This window comes from Poecilia reticulata, linkage group LG13, assembly GCF_000633615.1.
Source record: "Poecilia reticulata strain Guanapo linkage group LG13, Guppy_female_1.0+MT, whole genome shotgun sequence".
Lineage (NCBI taxonomy): Eukaryota > Metazoa > Chordata > Actinopteri > Cyprinodontiformes > Poeciliidae > Poecilia > Poecilia reticulata.
Window position 1 is genome coordinate 21,077,064 of NC_024343.1, and position 8,414 is coordinate 21,085,477.

General features: G+C 39.2%; 1 protein-coding gene across 1 annotated transcript in view; it reads left to right on the plus strand.

Annotated features, from left to right (window-relative positions):
• Positions 1–8,414, plus strand: part of kcnj5 (potassium inwardly rectifying channel subfamily J member 5) — a 26,533-nt gene that overhangs the window by 7,400 nt on the left and 10,719 nt on the right. The gene's annotated exons all lie outside the window — the stretch shown is intronic.

Consider the following 8,414-nt stretch of genomic DNA (forward strand, 5'->3'; position numbering starts at 1 on the left):
ATAAAATCTAAATAATTAAAGGAATATAATTATTTCTTAATGGGTGAATGACTGAATGTAGTGTGAAGCCTTTTGGAGTCCTATAAATTTGACAAGGCACTGTGCAATACATTTACCCTAATTAAAATATTTGGCAACACCTGCATAGCCCATATGCTGGGAAATAAGGAAATGCGACCTCCCAACATGATACGTGCCCAAAATGTAGCTCTGTAATACTCTCTCTCTGTGATGTCTAATTCATCTACAATGCATTGTGGTGAAGTTCCTCGCTGCCATGATTGACTTTGAATGTCTCACTAACTGGTAATTATTGCTTCATGTATGAAGCAACCCCTTAAGTCCTCTGGTACCAGTTCTAGATGCACCAGTACATGCAAACAAACAATTGACATAGCCACTGGCACTCAAATTATGTCCAAATCAGAAGATTTATTATGGGCTCTTGAGATAGTGTTTAAATCTCTTTGAGCCTTTTACATCCTTAAGCTTATTACTAGCCTGGTCATTGCCATCCTGTAATTTTGCTTGTCTTGTCTGGGCTTTCTCCCACTGACAAGGATTCCTCGGGTAGAATTTCTGCTGAACCAATCGGCGAGCAGAAGGAGATGTTATGAATGTTGACAAATTCCTGTGCCGTTTTAGAGTGGTAGTCTGCATGCACTTTTAGCAATGGCAGCGGACGAAGTGAACAAAGCTGTTCAGTCCGTGTTGCCCATGCTATGTAACATTAAAATTTGGCTTGGCACTTCTCTCTTTGCACTGGAGGATGATTGTTTACAACGCAAGCTTTGTAGTGTCAAACTGGGACATTACATAAGTCACGGGCAAACGTTTGCAATTGGATACAGTTTAAAACTTCAACCAACAAAGTCCACGCTTCCTGGAAGCCATCGTTTCCCAAGGCTGAGAGCCCAGACCCTCTACAAAGCAACTAGCGTAGAACAAGAGGATGATTTTTACAAGGCTAGCTTATCATCCACACTTCAGTGGAAAATGTGCTGCATTACTCAGCTGGAAAATAAAGCAGCCTGAAATTGTTCAACACATAAGTGACAGGTCCTAATCTAATTTCATTCTCAGATGATATGTGCTGACTATCGGAAGGAGGGGGAGGATGCTCAATGGGACAAGTATGGAAACACAACAACGCAATGAGAATTTTAATAGGGATCAATTGACCTTTGGGTCCCCCAGTATTCAGTGTGTACCACCTGACTCAGCAGCTCCATCCTGTCAGATTTAAACCAAGCCTCCCTGTTCTACTGTTCTTACTCGTCCTTCTGCCCTTTGCAACAAGAATCATTGGATTTAGCAACTACAAAACTACACTTTAAATGAGATTAAATCCAATGCAACTTCTGTGCATTTCAACCTTGACAAGGTGAAATGCAGTTTGCGCGAGCATGTGCACCAACCGAGTTTCACACATTTCAAGTCTTTTTTATCTCCATGTCGTCTCTCACACTACAGGTCAGCGTGGTTGAAGAGGGTGCTATTTGGCTCCTGTAGGTGTTGGAGTTTTAATAATTCTCCTCCCACTTAAGCAGCGATGTAAAATAATCCTTATCTTAAAAGAAGGGCTTTTGCAAGCTGCGGTGCCTAGCCCCACTGATGTATGAAATGTACTGTAAGGAGAGAGAGAGATGAAACCGGGAAGAGTGAGGAAGATACATGTCAGTGTGTGCATGAGAAAGAGGAGAGACATAGAGGTATCATTAGGGAGATTGTTTTTTCACTGTGATTCGAGCTTCTTGATGCAGTGTCATGTCATTCAGAAGGTCACCCCATGAGAAGGACACACCACACACACTCAGCTCACTATCAGGCATTATAGGAAAATGGTTTAGTGATGCAAGTGTGAGTGTGTGCATGTGGATCTGTGGGTGCATGAGAATTTGATTGTGTGTTTGTTGGGCTAAGAGCCACACTAGCTGGGGATGAATTTAGTCTTTTGACCGAGCGACCTCATAGTGTCATAAGTGAGCAGAGATAGCCCAGGAAATATTCATAGCAGGTCTGGTAACAATGGCTCAAGGGGAGGAATGGAGGAACGGCCAAGTAAGAAAGTTTCATTGCTTCCATGAACATGAAGAACAGAGAAGCTATAATGACCCTAATACTGTAGGCAGAGTGGCTCTGCAGATACTTACAACCTCTACAGTCACAAAAATCTTTCTACTGAACATACAGTAAAAATAAATAAATAAATAAATACTGAAGAACTTTTTCACTAACTTTAATGTTACCACACTGCAACTACCATTTGGAAGTGTGGATTTTTTTTTTTTACAAGGATTTGTGTTAAGTACTTATGAGTATTCTACATCTCACCCTCATCAGATTAGCTTATTGACAGAGAGCCAAACACATATAAAGGCCACTCAGAAGGCAGCCATGAGTAAAAGGAGCTTTCGTAATCTAAAACAAGTCTGACTTCAAAACATCAGCAGTATTGAATTCTATGTTTAAAGTTGCACAACATCATTGACAACATTGAGGTCCCATTACTATCTTGATGTCAGTAGAGTTTTGCATTCTTTAAATTTCAGAAAAGGTTACATTAAAATGTAATCTAATGTAAGAGATTCCACTTGGAATTTTTCTTACCATGAAAGCAAAGAAACATGGAGTGGGATGGTCTTCACACATTAGCAAAACTGAAAACTGTGACCTCCATGTAAAATGCTTTTTTGTGCAAAACTGGCGGTGCACATTACAAGGAGAACGACCAACATCTCCACAGTGAAACATGAACATATTGCTGCGGGGAATGCTTTTCATGGGTCAGAGTAAAACACAGGATACAAGGAGCTAAATACAGGATGGATCTCAGAAAACCTGTTTGAAAGTGCAGAAGACTTGAGACTGGCACAGATTTTACCCTTCCATTTGGAAAAAATGCTAAAAATACAACCAGAGATGCAGAATAAAAAAATATGCATACATGTTGTACTTTTCAGGTTTTTATTTCTAAAAGCAATTATGCTCTTCTATATTCGTTTGTTATGTAAAATCTAAACAAAAATGCATTGAACAGTCCTTATATTACAGTTAATTAATTTTGATTTAAGATTAGAGAAAATTATGTTTAAAGAAAAAAAAAAATTACAGCATCAAACTATGTCCAATTATGCTGATAAAGCAAGGATAATAACTAATGAATGTGATTCCTAGTATTTATTAGTGTTGTCATAATTACAAAAATAAGTAAAACAAAACTAGCTGTGTTAATTATAAAACAGCTTTGGAGCATTGGAGCATTGGAGTTTTGCTAATGTAAAAAATGTAAATGACCAAGACATCATTACAAACCCCAGGGGAAAAAAATCATAGCACTTGTCAATGGTTAGACGGAAGAAAAGGTTTTCTGCTGAAGCGTGCTGTTCTCTGTTCAGATGATGGCTTTAGAGTACGCTGTGTCAGCAAATAAGGAAGAAATATGTAGTGAAGTTATCCCTCAAGAAACTACTTCTGCGACTTGCTTGTACCCACTGGCTTTGAGCACAATGAGTGCTTTTGTTATCAGGATACGAACACAATTCAGCTAAAGCATCCTGTCACTCGTCTGGTAACAAGATAAATGCTTGTTACCCTCTTAAAGGGTGGAGATAAAACATCCCATCTGGTATCTCTATACGAACACCTCTCATTCGGGCTTGTCGAGTGTATCTCAAACAGACACAGCAATTACAGCCTTATTGAAAACACACATCAGTCGGGAAGTTCATAAATCCCCCAGAGAGCAGCTATCTTTAATTCGTGAGAAGACGTAAAACGAGCCTAATTCAGTGACCCTGAATTGAGTGCAACCCTGGTGAAGTATTCAGGGAGGGTTTTATGACAGCTTCTAGAGTGTCCCATGTCTCTGCTGTCCGCTTGTCCCTCAGTCTGTCTCTGCCCTGCTCGGATGCTCGTCACGTCGCTTTGCCCTTTGCTTTGGACCATCAATGTCAACACTGCATTCCTGTGTGGAGCTCAGCTGTGACGCGTTTTCTCCCACCTCTGCAGGCTTTCGCATTCACTCTCCTTGCCTGTCGGTGATCAAATAGAATAACATCAAAGAAACATGACAGAGAAATGTCAGAAGTTGAGGTCAGGACGCAGCCTCGAAAGTATCCATTTGCTTACTTCATAACAAGGTTGCGTGTATCCATCTGGTTGGTTGGCAAATTTGCAAGATGATTTTAACACAGAGTCCAGGAGCTCTCTAAATTAATCACCTCTTGCGGGGCTCTGGAGGTGTTCAGATGCTAAAATTAGGGTTTTATCTGACACCTTCAGACACACACACACACACTCACTCATACCTCCTCACTTTATATTAGTTTCATTTATAAAAAAAAAAAATCACATGAATGAGATGGCCCTTTTTACTTCTGCTGTTACACATGAAAGGTGTCTAAAAATACACTTTAAGAAAAACAAAATAGAAAAGAGAAATAATCCCACTACAGAGAAAATTGTCAGCACATCATCTCATCGCTCCATCGGAGCTAAAAACAACCACAAAGACAATATCCAGACTCATGATTTCATGCAACTCTAAATGTAAAGCACCTGTATTCTCAGCCAGAAAGATTATTAATATTTACGTCCACAGTAGTTGCTGTCTCCGAGTTGAGAAACATACGGGAGCCGAGTGAGAGGTGTGCAGAGACTTGTGCGTCTGTATCTGTGCATGTGTGCACATGTACTTGAAAGGACTGACAAGGCTGCCAATGAGGAGCCTGTGCTTTGGGAATATTACATCATTAAAAACAGTGCAGCTGAGCCTGCCTCATCATCCCAGCAAATTAGCCAGCAGTGGATGCCAGGTCATCTCCCATGTGATGCAATACTTGGGTTATGCAGAGTACCGTGATATGATGGTCATAACGAGCTTAAATTTGGACGTCTTTGGTTCATTATTTTCATGTTGTGTGGGTGTTTTACTACAAAGATTTTGAGGTAAATCCTTTTTTTTTCTCTCCCTCTCCCTTGTGAGGTTAGGATTTGGTAACAAAAGTCCTAACCGTGTCTAATGAGACATCCAAACACTAGAAGGATAATTCCAGAGCTTGTTAGGGAACTAGTGCATTCTAAATGTAGGCAAGTACAGCAAATTGTCAGTGATTATTTTGACATTTTCAGTGTAAACATTTTGTAACTTATGTGTGAAGCTCATTAACCAGACCAGCAGCATAGCACACTTTGGTAATTGCTCTGTCAGGGTAGAGGGCTATTATGAAGAATATTTTTGAGCTACTATTTAATAACACTGTGGATTCATTCATCTTCCATATGCCAATTAACCGCCAAGTTGTTGATGGTTAAGGATAATTTTATTTCTAGTGAAATGACTGCTTCAACTAAGCAAAAAAAATTCTCTGAATAAATTCTCTGTTTTTCATATAACTGCATAGACCTACTATTTGGAAAAAAAGTATTTTGTCATTAAAATGTTTTGTAGGAAGTTAAAGTAAACAGAGGCATAGTGTATAATTCCAGTGAGTGCGACAAAGGAGTGTTGGAGTTGAGAATCAGTACATGCAGAGATTAATTTAAAATTTGGTGTTTATCCCAAATGAGTGGACCAAGATAATCATCAATAACCTGAAACCTAGCATACCTGTGTTCTGTCAATAGAGGTTCTTATAGATATTCTAATCTAGCTAACAATTGTAGCTTGTTGGCTATAGCTAACAAACTCAGTTTTCCTTTATAAGAGCATGTTTAAATTGGGCACAATATTCTTTGGGAGATTGTTAAATCTGTGCATAAGGAGGCTCAAAATCATTGGACTTCAGGACATTATTGCAGATCCTCAGCTCCTCTGTTCTCCAGTTTGAGGATGGTGATTGAGAACACAGCACTTACCAATTGTTTTGATAAATACAGATTATGTCTGTGGTTAATGGCATTTCAAGAATCAAAAACGAATCCATCTGGAAACGTTAAAACCATTTTATGCCAAGGCAACTTGTTTTCATAAAAATATTTTCACTTTCTTTTGAAATTATGACAAACCTTTGGCCATATACAGTAGATCTGTGTTTGCTTGTTTTTTCCACACCCCCCACCTGCCGAGAATGTGTAAATACCTGTAACTTGCTAATACAGACATAACTCATCTTTGGACAGATATTTAAGAGTAGGTGGCTTGTTTTTTTTTGTTTTTTTTACTGTAAATTTGGTGCATAAATGGCACATCAAGTTGATTGTGCTATTCGAGCAGGGATCAACACACATAGTTCTCAAACTCAGTCTTTGTTTGAGAATAAAAACGGAGGCATTGCTGGTTATAGAGATCTGAGAGGTGGAGCTCAAGAAAACAGGTTAGGTATGTGATGGTGGGTGGTAGTTTCCCAGGCCACATGCAGAGTCACCTCAGAGGCATCAGTGGTAAGTTTTAGTCACAAACAAAATGTAATGGGTAACAGTTGGGGTCTCTCTGGACAAGTTTGGGTCATCCAGAGGGAAGTTATTTTAGGAATCATGAACAGAGAGGTTGTATGAAAGCGTTGGGAGGGGCAATCAGGTTCTGGTGTGAGAAAGCATGCACTCCTGAGGGGAGTTCGGAAGGCACTGTGTTCTGATGGTAGAGCGCCTGTTGCTGGATGGTCAGTCTAGGAGATGTGGGCATCAAAGCTCCTGCGGATTGTTCAGCAGGAGAATCTTCAGATGGATGGCAGGGGAACATAATTAAACCTCTGGAGCATGAAGACTGCATGACTCAAGAATCATACACTCTCACAAAAAAAAAAAAAAAAAGACATGCGGTCACAAGAACTTTCTGGAGATTTAAAGTCAACCAACAAGGCTAATCATCCAGCAAGGAGTGAAGGTCCTGCAGCTCCTTTATTCACCAGAGTCCTGATGAGGTGACTAACCCCAGGTGTGCAGGCCAGCAGAGCCAGCAGAGGTCAAAGATCCTCTCTAAAAGGCCACATCCGCACAGTATCGATGCTCTATTACAGTTTTTTTTGCTGAAATCCTTTTTTTTTTTTTTTTTTTTTATGTGGTCGTTCACACTGCTAATTAAACCCGACCACAATAAGACTTCAGTGTGAACGGTTTATGTCAGACACCAGCTCACTGTTCAGTAACAAGTGAGCTGGTGTCTGACATCAACAGCCGTTTAAGGACCATTTTTAAAGTTTATTCAGCAATGGAAGCCATCAGTATTGCCAGAGGATTATAACAACAGAAAAAAAGATAATAAAAGGAAAGCAAAACTAATAGTGATGGCTTTTTATGAAGCATTAACTGCAATTTCTGTAGGGAAGTCTGTTTGTATGTGTAGTCAGAGCCAGGAGTGTCTGATTGTTATGCGATGCATAATATCATAATCACAATTTTTACCACTGTTTATGTCCTCATTTTAATGCATCTGGCTTCTTCTGGTGCAGAATTATGACGCACGTCTCATATCAATGACAGCTAAGCCAAATAGATTGCAACATGGCAGAAACTTTGAAAACAATCAGATATGTATTCAAATTAATCCCACTCATGGAAGTGGCACGTATTGGATTTTTTTTGGGGTTGGTGAAAAGATCGGAATTGGGCTGTTCTAACTGTGGCAAAAAAGCCAGATATAGGTCGCATATGGGCAGAGATGGTGGATTTGGGTCACATTTGCTTGCTGTGTAAATGTAGCCAAAGTGAAGTCACACGCTCAGGAAAATGCACAACAGAATCCTGTCAGGGTGTGTGAGAGGTGACTTGTGTATCTCTTATTACTCAATTAATATAGAAATATGTTCTAAACGCTGCTGAGTTGTTTTTTTTAACATATTTAATATATCCAACCCTAATTATGCAATTGACTCTATGGTGACTTGGTTTTCCACAGAAACAAAATGTAAATGTGTTTAATGTCTCTTAGTAAGGACACTAAAGTTTGGGACAAAAGAATAACCTATAAGTTATACAAACAAGTAAAATGAATATTCTGGCTTATTCCTACACAGTTGCAGACTGTGCAGTGGTGCCAACTTCCATTGGAGGGAGATAAAAAGAGCACCCTTTTGCAAAATGCATTAAGGACGCCAAAGAGACAGATTTTGCTAAATTTGTCTCTTGTCTGTCCTCCAACACATTGACATTTTTTGGGTTGTTTATAGTCACCAATTAACCTAATGTGTCTGGTTTTGGACTGTGGAGAGAATCTGGGGAGAACCCGTGCAAATACAGACAAAATCTTCAAATGCCACAAAACAAACAAGCAAAAAAAAAAAAAAAAATACTCATGGAAACTAAGCCCATCTTTTTGCAAGGCAACAAGTGAAAAGTGTTGGCTGATTGGCAAAAAGGTGAAACAGATAAATATCCAGTCAGAAATTTTTTGATAAAATTTAAATAAAAAATTTTATTTTGTTTTCTGTGTTGGTTTAATTAGATTTAAGCAAAAAAAAAAACACACAAACACA